The sequence below is a fragment of the Felis catus genome, chromosome X (genome assembly GCF_018350175.1).
Source record: "Felis catus isolate Fca126 chromosome X, F.catus_Fca126_mat1.0, whole genome shotgun sequence".
Lineage (NCBI taxonomy): Eukaryota > Metazoa > Chordata > Mammalia > Carnivora > Felidae > Felis > Felis catus.
Window position 1 is genome coordinate 76951598 of NC_058386.1, and position 14988 is coordinate 76966585.

Genomic DNA, 14988 nt, shown 5'->3' on the forward strand with positions numbered 1-14988 from the left:
TGAAACTAGACCACTTTCTTACACCATTCACAAAAATAAACTCAAAATGGATAAAGGACCTAAATGTGAGACAGGAAACCATCAAAACCTTAGAGGAGAAAGCAGGAAAAGACCTCTCGGACCTCAGCCGTAGCAATCTCTTACTCGACACATCCCCAAAGGCAAGGGAACTAAAAGCAAAAATGAATTACTGGGACCTTATGAAGATAAAAAGCTTCTGCACAGCAAAGGAAACAACCAACAAAACTAAAAGGCAACCAACGGAATGGGAAAAGATATTCGCAAATGACATATCGGACAAAGGGCTAGTATCCAAAATCTATAAAGAGCTCACCAAACTCCACACCCGAAAAACAAAAAACCCAGTGAAGAAATGGGCAGAAAACCTGAATAGACACTTCTCTAAAGAAGACATCCGGATGGCCAACAGGCACATGAAAAGATGTTCAGCGTCGCTCCTTATCAGGGAAATACAAATCAAAACCACACTCAGGTATCACCTCACGCCAGTCAGAGTGGCCAAAATGAACAAATCAGGAGACTATAGATGCTGGAGAGGATGTGGAGAAACGGGAACCGTCTTGCACTGTTGGTGGGAATGCAAATTGGTGCAGCCGCTCTGGAAAGCAGTGTGGAGGTTCCTCAGAAAATTAAAAATAGACCTACCCTATGACCCAGCAATAGCCCTGCTAGGAATTTATCCAAGGGATACAGGAGTACTGATGCATAGGGCCACTTGTACCCCAATGTTCATAGCAGCACTCTCAACAATAGCCAAATTATGGAAAGAGCCTAAATGTCCATCAACTGATGAATGGATAAAGATATTGTGGTTTATATACACAATGGAGTACTACAGGGCAATGAGAAAGAATGAAATATGGCCCTTTGTAGCAACGTGGATGGAACTGGAGAGTGTGATGCTAAGTGAAATAAGCCACACAGAGAAAGACAGATACCATATAGTTTCACTCTTATGTGGATCCTGAGAAACTTAACAGGAACCCATGGGGGAGGGGAAGGAAAAAAAAAAAAAAAAAGAGAGGTTAGAGTGGGAGAGAGCCAAAGCATAAGAGACTGTTAAAAACTGAGAACAAACTGAGGGTTGATGGGGGGTGGGAGGGAGGAGAGGGTGGGTGATGGGTATTGAGGAGGGCACCTTTTGGGATGAGCACTGGGTGTTGTATGGAAACCAATTTGTCAATAAATTTCATATATATATAAAAAAAAGAAAATAAATGTAAAGGTCAGTGAACCATAACCTATGCTTGATTAGAAAGAAAACCACTGCTTGAAGGTAGATAATGCTTATTTCAAGGTCACTAAGATTCTTCCCAATAAAGAAATAACGAGGTGGGTAGAGAACTATGTGTAAAGATGTTCTTAGTAATTTAATGTTTTGAAAGTTCCCAGGCTGGAAACTATTATTATGTAAACAGACTGGCTCCAGCTACTAATTCTTAGAAAATATGGAGAGTATCGAAAGTTTAACTAGGTTTTGACCTTTTATGTTATGAAGACTACAGTAGGGAAGAGGGAGCTAGGAAGTGTATTAGGGGTCATTTTATGTAAGGTGATCAGGGGAGCCCTTACTAATGAGACATTTAAGCAGATACTTGATGGTGCTGAGAGCAGAGGGATCACAAGTGTAAAGGTGCTGAGGGAAGAAGACATGGGCTGGAATAGAAGGACCCAGGAGAAGATGAGGTCAGAGAGGTAGCAGGGGGCTAAATCATGTAAGGCCTTATAGGCTATTGGAAGGGCTGTTTATCTTCACCTCTGAGTAGGAATAGATGAATTCTCTGACAGGTAGTGGATGGAAGAGGGGGAAAGATATAAGAATAGAGCTTTAGGGGAAAGGGAAAATTAAAGGATGGGGAAGGGAAGTATCGTCTACAAAGGAGATGGAGAGAAAACACACTGGTCTATAGGAAGGAAGGAACATAATATCTCATAATAATGTCTCCTAACATAACCTAAAAAGGCAGAAAATGTCTATTTTGTTTGACTTGGTTTAGCAGGTTACCTATGGTCTATACATCTGTGATTCATACCGTATTTACATAGGTTAATAAGCACTACTTTAACCTCCATCTAACTACAGTATGAATACATTTGTTCAGTGCCTGTTACTGAGAAACCTAAGTATTTGAACAAGCTAATCAAGCTTTCAATTACCCTAGTGAAAAAGAAAGTTACACTTCTCAGTTACAAATGTAATTGATTGGTTGATGAAGTATTCATGAGATCTTGCATAAGAGATCTTTGGGAAAGAAAATATTTATCTGTATTACATTGCTGATAAAGTCTTCAGAGGTATTGACTGTCAGAGCATAGTCAATCCAATATGCCCTTCAATCCAATATGCCCTTTAAACACAATGAAACTATAGGAAAGGAATATCTAATGTTATTTGATGTTAATTAAAGAATAGGGTTCTTTTCTTTAATGGAAAGCCTTAAATTGTCCCCAGCTGCAGTTGAAAAACCTAATGAGTCATTGCTGCCATCTTATTGTGGGTGTTTTTTTTTTTTCTCTCATAATGTAATTGTTCAGTTCTTTGTTCAATGCTGAAAATTTCATTTTGGGTCACATTTTAACTTTCCATTTGTAACCTGACATGCTTATTCTAAAATGGAAGTGAGAAAGATCTGGAAAAGTATGTGAGACCTGATTTGCTAGTACCTTTGGTATTCTTTAGGACTTTCTCCCAGTTGTGCTAACAATTAGGGACTTTGGACCAAGTTATACATCACTTAGTGGTAACACAAATTTGGGATTTGTTTTTCCCAACAACTCTTGTCATTGGTTGTAGGTAAGCACAGAAAGTTGCAAAAGTATCACTGGTAGCCAAAACAATTCAAGGAAAGAACGTGTAGGTATCTACATGAAGCAAAGTAGAAGAGAAGGAAGTAGAATTTTTTTAGGGAAATTTCTTTTGTACGGTGATGAAAAGGTCTCATATGCAGAATCATATTTCCTTTTCATTGTCATGCCCAGGATGTCTCTGGGACAGGGAAAGGACATTGCTGCCATAACTCTGGTTCATTAGTCTAAAACAACCTTTCCATCTCGACCTATTTTGCCTCCTGTTATGCCTGGAATTAAATGAGAACCACCCTCCCCCCACCCCCACCCCCACAAATGCAAAAAGGTCATATCATTCTTCTTATCTTATATTTGGAATAATCCAGCAGATGATTTTCCATCAGGGCTAGCAGCCTCTTATGGGTAAAGACGGTAAAAGTATAAGAAAGTTTAGCAAGGATTATGGTAGAGGACTGAGTGTAGGCTAATTCACCTGACCTTTCCATATACCTTTAGGCAGATCAAGTGAATACCACATTCAGAGATAAATATTCATAGAGAAATAAGAGCAAAATTCTAATTTCTAAGCCAAATGGCCTTTTCTTAGAGTATATGTATGCTTCATTTTCTCAGATTGATGTCAGAACTACAGATGTTAAAAAACAAAACAATAACACCAAAAATAAGTCCATTGCCTTCTTTTAGAAAACTTTACTCCTCAGTTTATGCTACAGTCCCATAAGATGTGTTTAACCTTAAGATGATGTGTGAATTTCGTTATTAGTACACCTAGCAAAACATTCTGTGATGTTTTTGTTTCTTAGATTTGTCAAGTATGGTTTAGTAACATAAAAAAATTTCCCCAAAACTTCCTGTTCATTCTATCTAAATCTTTTTTTCTCATGACTCAGGAAGGCAAATCCTGTTTGTTCAAAGTTTGTGAGTGTGTATGTTTCATTTCTTCCTATTTTTACCTGGTATTGGAAGATTTCCCTATCAAAAAGAATGCTTCCTTCTCCCCAGTCTACACATATATGGACATGTTCCTGGGTTGGAAGAAACGGAGTACAGATCCTGAATTGCATGGGACATTGGTATTGCCCAGTGTGGAATAATATAATAACCACCACTATTCATTGACCATTTTCTATGTGCAAGACACAGTACTTAATGGCTTTATATGCAATTTCTCATTAAATTGCAAACCAACACTATGAAGTACAGGTATTTCACAGATCAGGAAAGGGGACTTAGTGCAGTTAAGTAAATGGCCCTAAGGGATAAAGTGTGATAGTCATTAGCTAGGATTTAAGCCAGATTTCTCAGTTCCTAAAGGCCATCCTATGTTTACAGGGGTATGCTATTCTTAGAATGTTTGGATTATGGTTCCTGATTTCGGAGGAACAAAATAAATAGGCTTCTTTCTCATTATTTTTATTCTGGGCAGGAATGTTTTGGAAATACTATCAATAAGATGCATGAAAAAATAAAGTCTTAGAATTATATTTATCTAAGAAAGATAGAAATTTACAGTATCTATGTCAGTGATTCTTTAATTTAAATTTTAAGTACTCTATGTTATTTTAGAAAGAGGCAATTAAGAGAAACAGTTTAAAATTCTGAAAGGGTTAGCAGGAAACAGAAAGAAGGAAAACACAGTTGAATTAAAGCCAAGATAGAATCAGAGGCTAGGACAGTTCAAGATAGAAAATGTGGAGAGAATTTCACCTGTTTTGTTGAGTTTTCATTAAAAATAATACCTTAGTGGCTCATGTTAGTATATGAAAAGATTTTCAATATAATACATACCAGGTTTCTTTATATTGTTGCCAAATTATTTGATTTAGTATCGTGTGTGGATCCTAACATCCCTGAGGAATAGAGAAATACTCAGCAGTGTGATCACAGTATGCCTCTGGCACCAGAGTTACCAATTTCTTCACCAAGACATTTCTAATGTACATTTTTTAAGGTTATGTGACTCTAGTTTCATACAGCTTTCAATATGGTAATGAATTACAAGCCTTTCCAAGTATATTCACGCAAGTTCCTAGGGTGATACCAAACCTAAAGGAGAAAAGAATAAATTTCTATTTTAATAAATGCCAAGTGATAGTGATATATATGGATTTTTAAATTACCTTAAATGCCAATAATATATTATAGTTAAAAAATCATATCCAGTATGCTTATGAGGGTAAACTATCAAAATATGCTACATTTCTAGTCATAGATCAAACATATGTGGTCATTTGTGTCTTAATGGCCAGATTCTTACTTTTCAAACTTTCAGATGTTTCTATTAATAATAAATGCCACCATGTATAGAGCATTTCTTCTACACCAGGCATTGTCTTCAGTGTTTTATATAAACATTATTTCCCTTAATCTATTTAACACCCAAGTACTCAAAGTAATTTGAGTAGTAGTATCTCCATTCTACAGATATGGAAAACTGTCTGTATTTAGTGGAAACTAAAGCTCAAAGAGATGAAGTAACTAAATCAATGACACTTAGCTTTTAGCATAAGTAATGGGAGCTTGGAATTGAAACCAGGTTTATCTCATTCCAAGATCCATTTCCCTTCGTAATTATTCCACTTCTCCATCTCTCAAATATACCTTTAGCTTTCATTCAGATCACAGTGCTTGCAAAGTGCTTTTGCAGTTAGCAGTGGGTTAATAAGCCTTTGAGGACGATGGAAGCAAGAAATGGTTTTGATGGTGGTGGTTTTGTTTTGAAGTATCACAAGATTGGAAGATGCTTGCTTAACATAGGCCTCACATGAATGAAGCAGGCATTTGAGTCCCTTGGAATTTTCTGAACCAGTTTTCATAGATGCTGGAGAGGATGTGGAGAAACCGGAACCCTCTTGCACTGTTGGTGGTAATGCAAACTAGTGCAGCCGCTGTGGAAAACAGTGTGGAGGTTCCTCAAAAAATTAAAAATAGATCTACCCTATGACCCAGCAACAGCACTGCTAGGAATTTACCCAAGGGGTGTAGGAGTGCTGATGCATAGGGGCGCTTGTACCCCAATGCTTATAGCAGCACTTTCAACAATAGCCAAATTATGGAAAGAGCCTAAATGTCCATCAACGGATGAATAGATAAAGAAATTGTAGTTTATATACACAATGGAATACTACGTGGCAATGAGAAAGAATGAAATATGGCCTTTTGTAGCAACGTGGATGGAACTGGAGAGTGTGATGCTAAGTGAAATAAGCCATACAGAGAAAGACAGATACCATATGGTTTCACTCTTATGTGAATTCTGAGAAACATAACAGAAACCCATGGGGGAAGGGAAGGGGGGAAAAAGTTACAGAGAGGAAAGGAGGCAAACCATAAGAGACTCTTAAATACTGAAAACAAACTAAGGGTTGATAGGGGTGGGGAAGAGGGAAAGTGGGTGATGGGCATTGAGGAGAGCACCTGTTGGGATGAGCAGTGGGTGTTATATGGAAACCAATTTGATAATAAGTTATAAAAAACAAAAAAGAACTCCAAATTCAGAAAAAAAACCTTAATTGGAATAAATGAGAGGTCTTAGCATTTACATCAGCTTTTTTTTTTCCATACGACATTTTTAGCCCATAGGTCTCATTTGTTAATTATGCACAGCAAGGGAAATAAGATTTTTAATTCATATTTTCAGGAAGACAATAGACATTTCAGTGAGAGACTTAAAATTAGGTTGCTGAATATATTTTGCAGTAAATCCTAGAGACATTTTCAGTTATATTTTGCTCCTATTGTACTTTTTACTGACTCTTGAAAAATAGATATGCTGGTAAAACTGAAGCTTTTTTTGGTACATATTTATCCTGTCTGAGGTTACCACCAAAACACTTTCTCAATTAGCATCCTTTAAAAAGAACACATTTCTGTACATTGAAAGAATCTAATCAGTTGGCATCCCCAACCCTAAGAAATAATGATTGATGCTTCCTAGAGAATTATGCTTAAGTACTCATGACTAAGTGTTTTAAAATGTTCAGTGATGCTTGACAAATATAAAGTGTTGTTAATCACAGTCAGTTACTTAAGAGATTTTTTTAAAACCTGAATATAAATTTACTCCTGTTGCTTTTATTCTTTTAATTATTTTGAGCTTTGTTTTGTAGGACTTAGGATGAAAAGAATACATCCTATCCCTCAAAGGAGTTTTCTCCTTAGCTCATAAGCTTTTACATTTTTAGGAGAGTTAAAGTCTTGAGAATTTCTTTTCTTTCACTCTAGTAAAACTAAAGATTGTCGATATGAAACTATAGTTACGATTTTCCTTTCTCTTTTAAAGTTGTTTTTTTTTTTTTTTAAAGAGAGAGTGTTTCCCATCTCCAGTTTTCTAAAGCCAGAGCCAAAGAATAAAAACATCAAGAGGAATAGGGTCTTATTTTCAACATGAAGCCTCTTCATGAAGACAGAAATGGTGATATAAGGACCAAAATCTCACTCCACAGTCTATGTTGCTTGAAAAATATATGGCTTTGTAGATGCTTCATTCATTTTCATTAATACCAAACCACAGAAATTATTTTCCTCTTCCATTTTGGTCTCTTTAGGATTACAGATGCCATTTCAAATTGTGCAGCTCTTTTGTTGTTAAATCTTTTCCTGAAACACGTAAGATGTAAACTGTTGGGCCGTTATTTCATCTGTTTCGTCATTTACTAGATCTACATTCATGTTGTTTTAGTAGTGCCTGTGACAAGCCCCCATTTTGTATAGAAATTTATCCAATTCACATATGCCAAATTTCTCCATTGGTGATTCTTTAATAATGAGTATTGACTTATTTTCTTATACCTCCAATTGCGTCAGTTTAGATTTATATATATTTTTTTTTTCCTTTTTTGGTTTTACTCTATTGTCAAGAAACAGGAAATAAATATATGGAGAATGGTGTAGAAATAGTATGATTCAAGTTCATGAACCATATAATGCCTATCAGTAATCTATATCAACATTTCTTTTCTCAAAGATAGTGTAGATTTGAGCTATTTTTATGTTTTTATAATCATTCTACTGTTTTCATTAGATGATCTTAGTCCATGAGAGGATGCTTATGAAAAGTCAACAGTCTTAGAGATAGGATTGCCAGATTTGTCAAATGAAAATACTGGATGCCCAGTTAAATTTGAATTTCACATAAACCATGAATATTTTTTTTAATATTAATGTGCCCCAAATAGTACATGACTTTTTAAGTATATTGCACACAATACCCAATGCCCGCTTAGGTATGTGTGGGATATACTTATACTAAAAATTATACATGATTCATCTGATATTGAAATTAAAATTTAACAAAGAATCTTATATTTTATCAGGGAACTCTACTTGGAAGACATCGTGGTAGCATAAGTGAACATATGTTGTTCTGCCACTTAAGTAGCTATGTAACCTTGTGCATCTCATTTAAATTACCTGAACCTAAGTTTCATCGCCTGCAAAATAACAAATAATAGTTACATTACAGGTTTTCTATAAAGATTCAAAGTTACTTATTTAAAACACCTGCACATAATAAATTTCCATTAACAAATAGCTGTTACTGGGGCACCTGGATGACTCAGTTGGTTAAGCATCCGATTTCAGCTCAGGTCATGATCTCATGGTTTGTGGGTTTGAGCCCCGCATCGGGCTCTGTGCTGATAGCTCAAAGCCTAGAACCTGCTTTGGATTCTGTGTCTCCCTCTCTCTGACCCTTTCCTTGTGGCTCCCTCTCTGTCTCTCTCTCTCAAAAATAAATATTAAAAAAAATTTTAAGCAATAGCTCTTATTATCAGAACAAGGAAGTAATACAAAAGCAAGTTACCATTTTTTCATCTTTATAATAAATGACAGCACTCAGCACATAAACAACTCTTTAGATTGATAATTAAACAGTACACCCAGATGTTGGTAACTGTTTACCAGATCAGAGATTTGACCAGTAATAAAATACACGTAAGCACTAACCTTCCTTCTCTCCCCTACTATTTACCTCCTCTTATGTTACTTACCAAAGATCATACAACTTTTTGTATCAAATTCTGAATATATGTTGCCTTTTCATGTTGTCTTTTTTTCTAAATTGTAATTTTATTTAAATCCTGCCTTTCTCAAACATCTTTTAAAAATTTTATGAATTTTTATTGAGGTATAATTTACATATAAATTTTATATATAAAATTCACCATTTTGAAGTATACAATTTAGTGTTTTTAGTATATTCACAAGGTTGTTCAACCATCACCACTATCTACTTCAAGACATTTTGATCACCCCCAAAATAAACCCCATACTCATTAGAAGGTACTCCCCATTCTTCCCACCCCCCATCGCCTGGCAACCACTAATCTATTCTCTGTCTCTATGAATTTGCCTATTCTAGACATCACATATAAATGTAATCATTTCATATGCAGCCTTTTGTGTCTGATTTCTTTCACTTAGCAGAATATTTTAAGATTCATCCATATTGCAGCATATATCACTACTTCATTATTTTTATGGTTGAATAAATTCCATTGTATGGATATATACTATATTTTGTTTATTTAGCAATTGATAGACATTTGAGTTGTTTCTCCTTATGGGCTATTAGGAATACTGCTGCTATTATTGTGCAGTCTTTTTTATGAACATGTGTTTTATTGTCTCTTGGGTATGTATGTAGAAGTAGAATTGCTGGGTCATATTGTAACTCTGTGTTTAGCATTTTAAGGAACAGCCAGACAATTTTCCAAAATGATTCACCATTTTACATTCACGTCAGCAATGCAAAGAGTTCTAATTTCTCCACATCCTCACCTGTTATTATCTGTTTTTTTCTTTTTCTTCCTTCTTTAAATTGTAGCCATCCTATTGGCATGCAGTGGTACCTCATTCTGGTTTTTATTATCTGTTCCCTGAGGATTAACAATGTCTAACATCTTTTCTTAGATGTTATAGATTCATAGATATCTATAGATGATACAGGTATAGATATAGATAGATATATCTTTGAAGAAATATTCAAATCTTTTGCCCATTTTTAATTGGGTTGTCTTTTTATTACTGAGTTATAAGATCTTTTATATATCCTTATCAGATATATGATTTACAAAAATTTTCTCCCATTCTGTGTGTTATTTCTTCACTTTCTTCACAGAGTCCTTTGACGGGTAAAAGCTTTTAGTTTGGATGAAGCTTTATTAATCTATGTTTTTCTTTGGATGCTTATACTTTTGGTGTCATATTCACATTGCCTTTTGTTCCTTAATGAAACAAACATTAAACCAGGAGTAAATAGACATGATTTCTATTCCAAAATTTTCACTTACATAAATGTGTGACCTTAAGCCATTATTTAAACTATTTGGAACTCATTTTCCACATATTTGAAAAGAAGCTGAGTTCAACAGAGTATGTACTTTGTAATTTTGTATAAATTATCTCTATGAAACTCCCCAGGTTAGTAATTCTCCACCTGCCTAACATTTTGCAATCTCTGGAGACATTTTTGGTTGTCACAGCTAGGAAGGTGTGCTACTGGCATCACGTGTCCTGCTAAACATGTTACAATGCACAGGACAGCTCCCACAGCAAAGAATGACACCAGCCAAAAATTACACTAGTGCTGAGATTGAGAAACACTGTTCTAAAATTATGATTCTATCATTCCAACTTAAGTGGTAGTCTTTAATTTTGTCTGTATGAGCCAGATCATTTTGTGTTCTTAGCCTAATACGGGAGGTACTAGCCTAAGGGAGGCAAAAGAAGGGGGGCATATCAATAATTCTTGTAAGTGAGGAGAATTTTTGAAAATGTTTTCAGGGCACCTGAGTGGCTCAGTTGGTTAAGTGTCCAACTTCGGCTCAGGTCATGATCTGGCAGTTTGTGAGTTCAAGCCCCACGTCGTGCTCTGTGCTGACAGCTCAGAGCTTGGAGCCTGCTTCCAATTCTGTGTCTCCCCCTCTCTCAGCCCCTCCCCTGCTCATGCTCTGTCTCTCAATAATAAATAAACGTTAAAAAATGTAAAAAAAATCAAAAGAAAAAGAAAATGTTTTCAGGACTTGTAAAAAGTATTGTGCCTTTATTAAGAAGAAAACAATTTTCAATATAGACACCTCCAGGAAAGGCCTTGTACGTATTCTTGTTATTGAGTCTTTTTCTTTAGGGTTTCTGGAACAAAGTAGTTTTGTTAAAATCATATATGCTATGATGTATATCTAATCAATAATAATAGGAGAAAATAAACCAAAATAGCTTGATAGAAGGAACTTGCTGTTTGTATGTCTTTGTATTAGTGACTTCTCTGAATTCAAAAAAAAGTTAATATTATACTAGTTGATCAGTTTATTTCAACTTTCTTCCCATACCACCTACTGGAATATACTAATTAACTTGAGTTCCACAAATAATTTACATAAAATATATCAGACAGACTGGGGCACCTGGGTGGCTCAGTCGGTTAAACATCTGACTTCGGATCAGATCATGATCTCATGGTTCATGAGTTCGAACCCTGCATCAGGCTCTCTACTGTCAGTTAAGAGCCTGCTATGGATCCTCTGTCCTCCCCCACCATGCCCCTGCCCCTTCCCTGCTTGCTATCTTTCTCTCTCTCTCTCTCAAAAATAAATGAACATTTTTTTATTTTTTTTATTTTTATTTTTTTTATTTTTTTATTTTATTATTATTATTTTTTAATATATGAAATTTATTGTCAAATTGGTTTCCATACAACACCCAGTGCTCATCCCAAAAGGTGCCCTCCTGAATACCCATCACCCACCCTCTCCTCCCTCCCACCCCCCATCAACCCTCAGTTTGTTCTCAGTTTTTAACAGTCTCTTATGCTTTGGCTCTCTCCCACTCTAACCTCTTTTTTTTTTCCTTCCCCTCCCCCATGGGTTCCTGTTAAGTTTCTCAGGATCCACATAAGAGTGAAACTATATGGTATCTGTCTTTCTCTGTATGGCTTATTTCACTTAGCATCACACTCTCCAGTTCCATCCACGTTGCTACAAAAGGCCATATTTCATTTTTTCTCATTGCCACGTAGTATTCCATTGTGTATATAAACCACAATTTCTTTATCCATTCATCAGTTGATGGACATTTAGGCTCTTTCCATAATTTGGCTATTGTTGAGAGTGCTGCTATGAACATTGGGGTACAAGTGCCCCTATGCATCAGTACTCCTGTATCCCTTGGATAAATTCCTAGCAGTGCTATTGCTGGGTCATAGGGTAGGTCTATTTTTAATTTTCTGAGGAACCTCCACACTGCTTTCCAGCGGCTGCACCAATTTGCATTCCCACCAACATTGCAAGACGGTTCCCGTTTCTCCACATCCTCTCCAGCATCTATAGTCTCCTGATTTGTTCATTTTGGCCACTCTGACTGGCGTGAGGTGATACCTGAGTGTGGTTCTGATTTGTATTTCCCTGATAAGGAGCGACGCTGAACATCTTTTCATGTGCCTGTTGGCCATCCGGATGTCTTCTTTAGAGAACTGTCTATTCATGTTTTCTGCCCATTTCTTCACTGGGTTATTTGTTTTTCGGGTGTGGAGTTTGGTGAGCTCTTTATAGATTTTGGATACTAGCCCTTTGTCCGATATGTCATTTGCAAACATCTTTTCCCATTCCGTTGTTTGCCTTTTAGTTTTGTTGGTTGTTTCCTTTGCTGTGCAGAAGGTTTTTATCTTCATAAGGTCCCAGTAATTCACTTTTGCTTTTAATTCCCTTGCCTTTGGGGATGTGTCGAGTAAGAGATTGCTACGGCTGAGGTCAGAGAGGTCTTTTCCTGCTTTCTCCTCTAAGGTTTTGATGGTTTCCTGTCTCACATTTAGGTCCTTTATCCATTTTGAGTTTATTTTTGTGAATGGTGTGAGAAAGTGGTCTAGTTTCAACCTTCTGCATGTTGCTGTCCAGTTCTCCCAGCACCATTTGTTAAAGAGGCTGTCTTTTTTCCACTGGATGTTCTTTCCTGCTTTGTCAAAGATGAGTTGGCCATACGTTTGTGGGTCTAGTTCTGGGGTTTCTATTCTATTCCATTGCTCTATGTGTCTGTTTTTGTGCCAATACCATGCTGTCTTGATGATGACAGCTTTTTAGTAGAGGCTAAAGTCTGGGATTGTGATGCCTCCTGCTTTGGTCTTCTTCAAAATTACTTTGGCTATTCGGGGCCTTTTGTGGTTCCATATGAATTTTAGGATTGCTTGTTCTAGTTTCGAGAAGAATGCTGGTGCAATTTTGATTGGGATTGCATTGAATGTGTAGATAGCTTTGGGTAGTATTGACATTTTGACAATATTTATTCTTCCAATCCATGAGCAGGGAATGTCTTTCCATTTCTTTATATCTTCTTCAATTTCCTTCATAAGCTTTCTATAGTTTTCAGCATACAGATCTGTTACATCTTTGATTAGGTTTATTCCTAGGTATTTTATGCTTCTTGGTGCAATTGTGAATGGGATCAGTTTATTTTTCTTTCTGTTGCTTCACTGTTAGTGTATAAGAATGCAACTGATTTCTCTACATTGATTTTGTATCCTGTAACTTTGCTGAATTCCTGTATCAGTTCTAGCAGACTTTTGGTGGAGTCTATCGGATTTTCCATGTATAATATCATGTCATCTGCAAAAAGCGAAAGCTTGACGTCATCTTTGCCAATTTGGATGCCTTTAATTTCCTTTTGTTGTCTGATTGCTGATGCTAGAACTTCCAGCACTATGTTAAACAACAACGGTGAGACTGGGCATCCCTGTCGTGTTCCTGATCTCAGGGAAAAAGCTCTCAGTTTTTCCCCGTTGAGGATGATGTTAGCTGTGGGCTTTTCATAAATGGCTTTTATGATCTTTAAGTATGTTCCTTCTATCCGGACTTTCTCAAGGGTTTTTATTAAGAAATGGTGCTGGATTTTGTCAAAGGCCTTTTCTGCATCGATTGACAGGATCATATGGTTCTTCTCTTTTTTTTTTTTTGTTAATGTGATGTATCACGTTGATTGATTTGCGAATGTTGAACCAGCCCTGCATCCCAGGAATGAATCCCACTTGATCATGGTGAATAATTCTTTTTATATGCCATTGAATTCGATTTGCTAGTATCTTATTGAGAATTTTTGCATCCATATTCATCAGGGATATTGGCCGGTAGTCCTCTTTTTTTACTGCGTCTCTGTCTGGTTTAGGAATCAAAGTAATACTGGTTTCATAGAATGAGTCTGGAAGTTTTCCTTCCCTTTCTATATCTTGGAATAGCTTGAGAAGGATAGGTATTATCTCTGCTAAACGTCTGGTAGAACTCCTCTCGGAAGCCATCTGGTCCTGGACTCTTATTTGTTGGGAGATTTTTGATAACGGCTTCAATTTCTTCGCTGGTTATGGGTCTGTTCAAGCTTTCTATTTCCTCCTGATTGAGTTTTGGAAGAGTGTGGGTGTTCAGGAATTTGTCCATTTCTTCCAGGATGTCCAATTTGTTGGCATATAATTTTTCATAGTATTCCCTGATAATTGTTTGTATCTCTGAGGGATTGGTTGTAATAATTCCATTGTCATTCATGATTTTATCTATTTGGGTCATCTCCCTTTTATTTTTGAGAAGCCTGGCTAGAGGTTTGTCAATTTTGTTTATTTTTTCAAAAAACCAACTCTTGGTTTCGTTGATCTGCTCTACAGTTTTTTTTAGATTCTATACACCTTATTTCTGCTCTGATCTTTATTATTTCTCTTCTTCTGCTGGGTTTAGGCTGCCTTTGCTGTTGTGCTTCTAGTTCCTTTAGGTGTGCTTTTAGATTTTGTATTTGGGATTTTTCTTGTTTCTTGAGATAGGCCTGGATTGCAATGTATTTTCCTCTCAGGCCTGCCTTCGCTGCGTCCCAAAGCATTTGGATTGTTGTATTTTCATTTTCCTTTGTTTCCATGTATGTTTTAATTTTCTCTAATTGCCTGGTTGACCCACTCATTCTTTAGTAGGGTGTTCTTTAACCTCCATGCTTTTGGAGGTTTTCCAGACTTTCTCCTGTGGTTGGTTTCAAGCTTCATAGAATTGTGGTCTGAAAGTATTCATGGTATAATTTCAATTCTTGTATACTTATGAAGGGCTGTTTTGTGACCCAGTATATGATCTATCTTGGAGAATGTTCCATGTGCACTCGAGAAGAACGTATATTCTGTTGCTTTGGGATGCAGAGTTCTGA

At 36.4% G+C, this 14988-nt stretch overlaps 1 protein-coding gene across 4 annotated transcripts in view; it reads left to right on the forward strand.

Annotated features, from left to right (window-relative positions):
* The window catches only part of DIAPH2 (diaphanous related formin 2), a 1008663-nt gene that overhangs the window by 768960 nt on the left and 224715 nt on the right, over nucleotides 1–14988 (forward strand). The gene's annotated exons all lie outside the window — the stretch shown is intronic.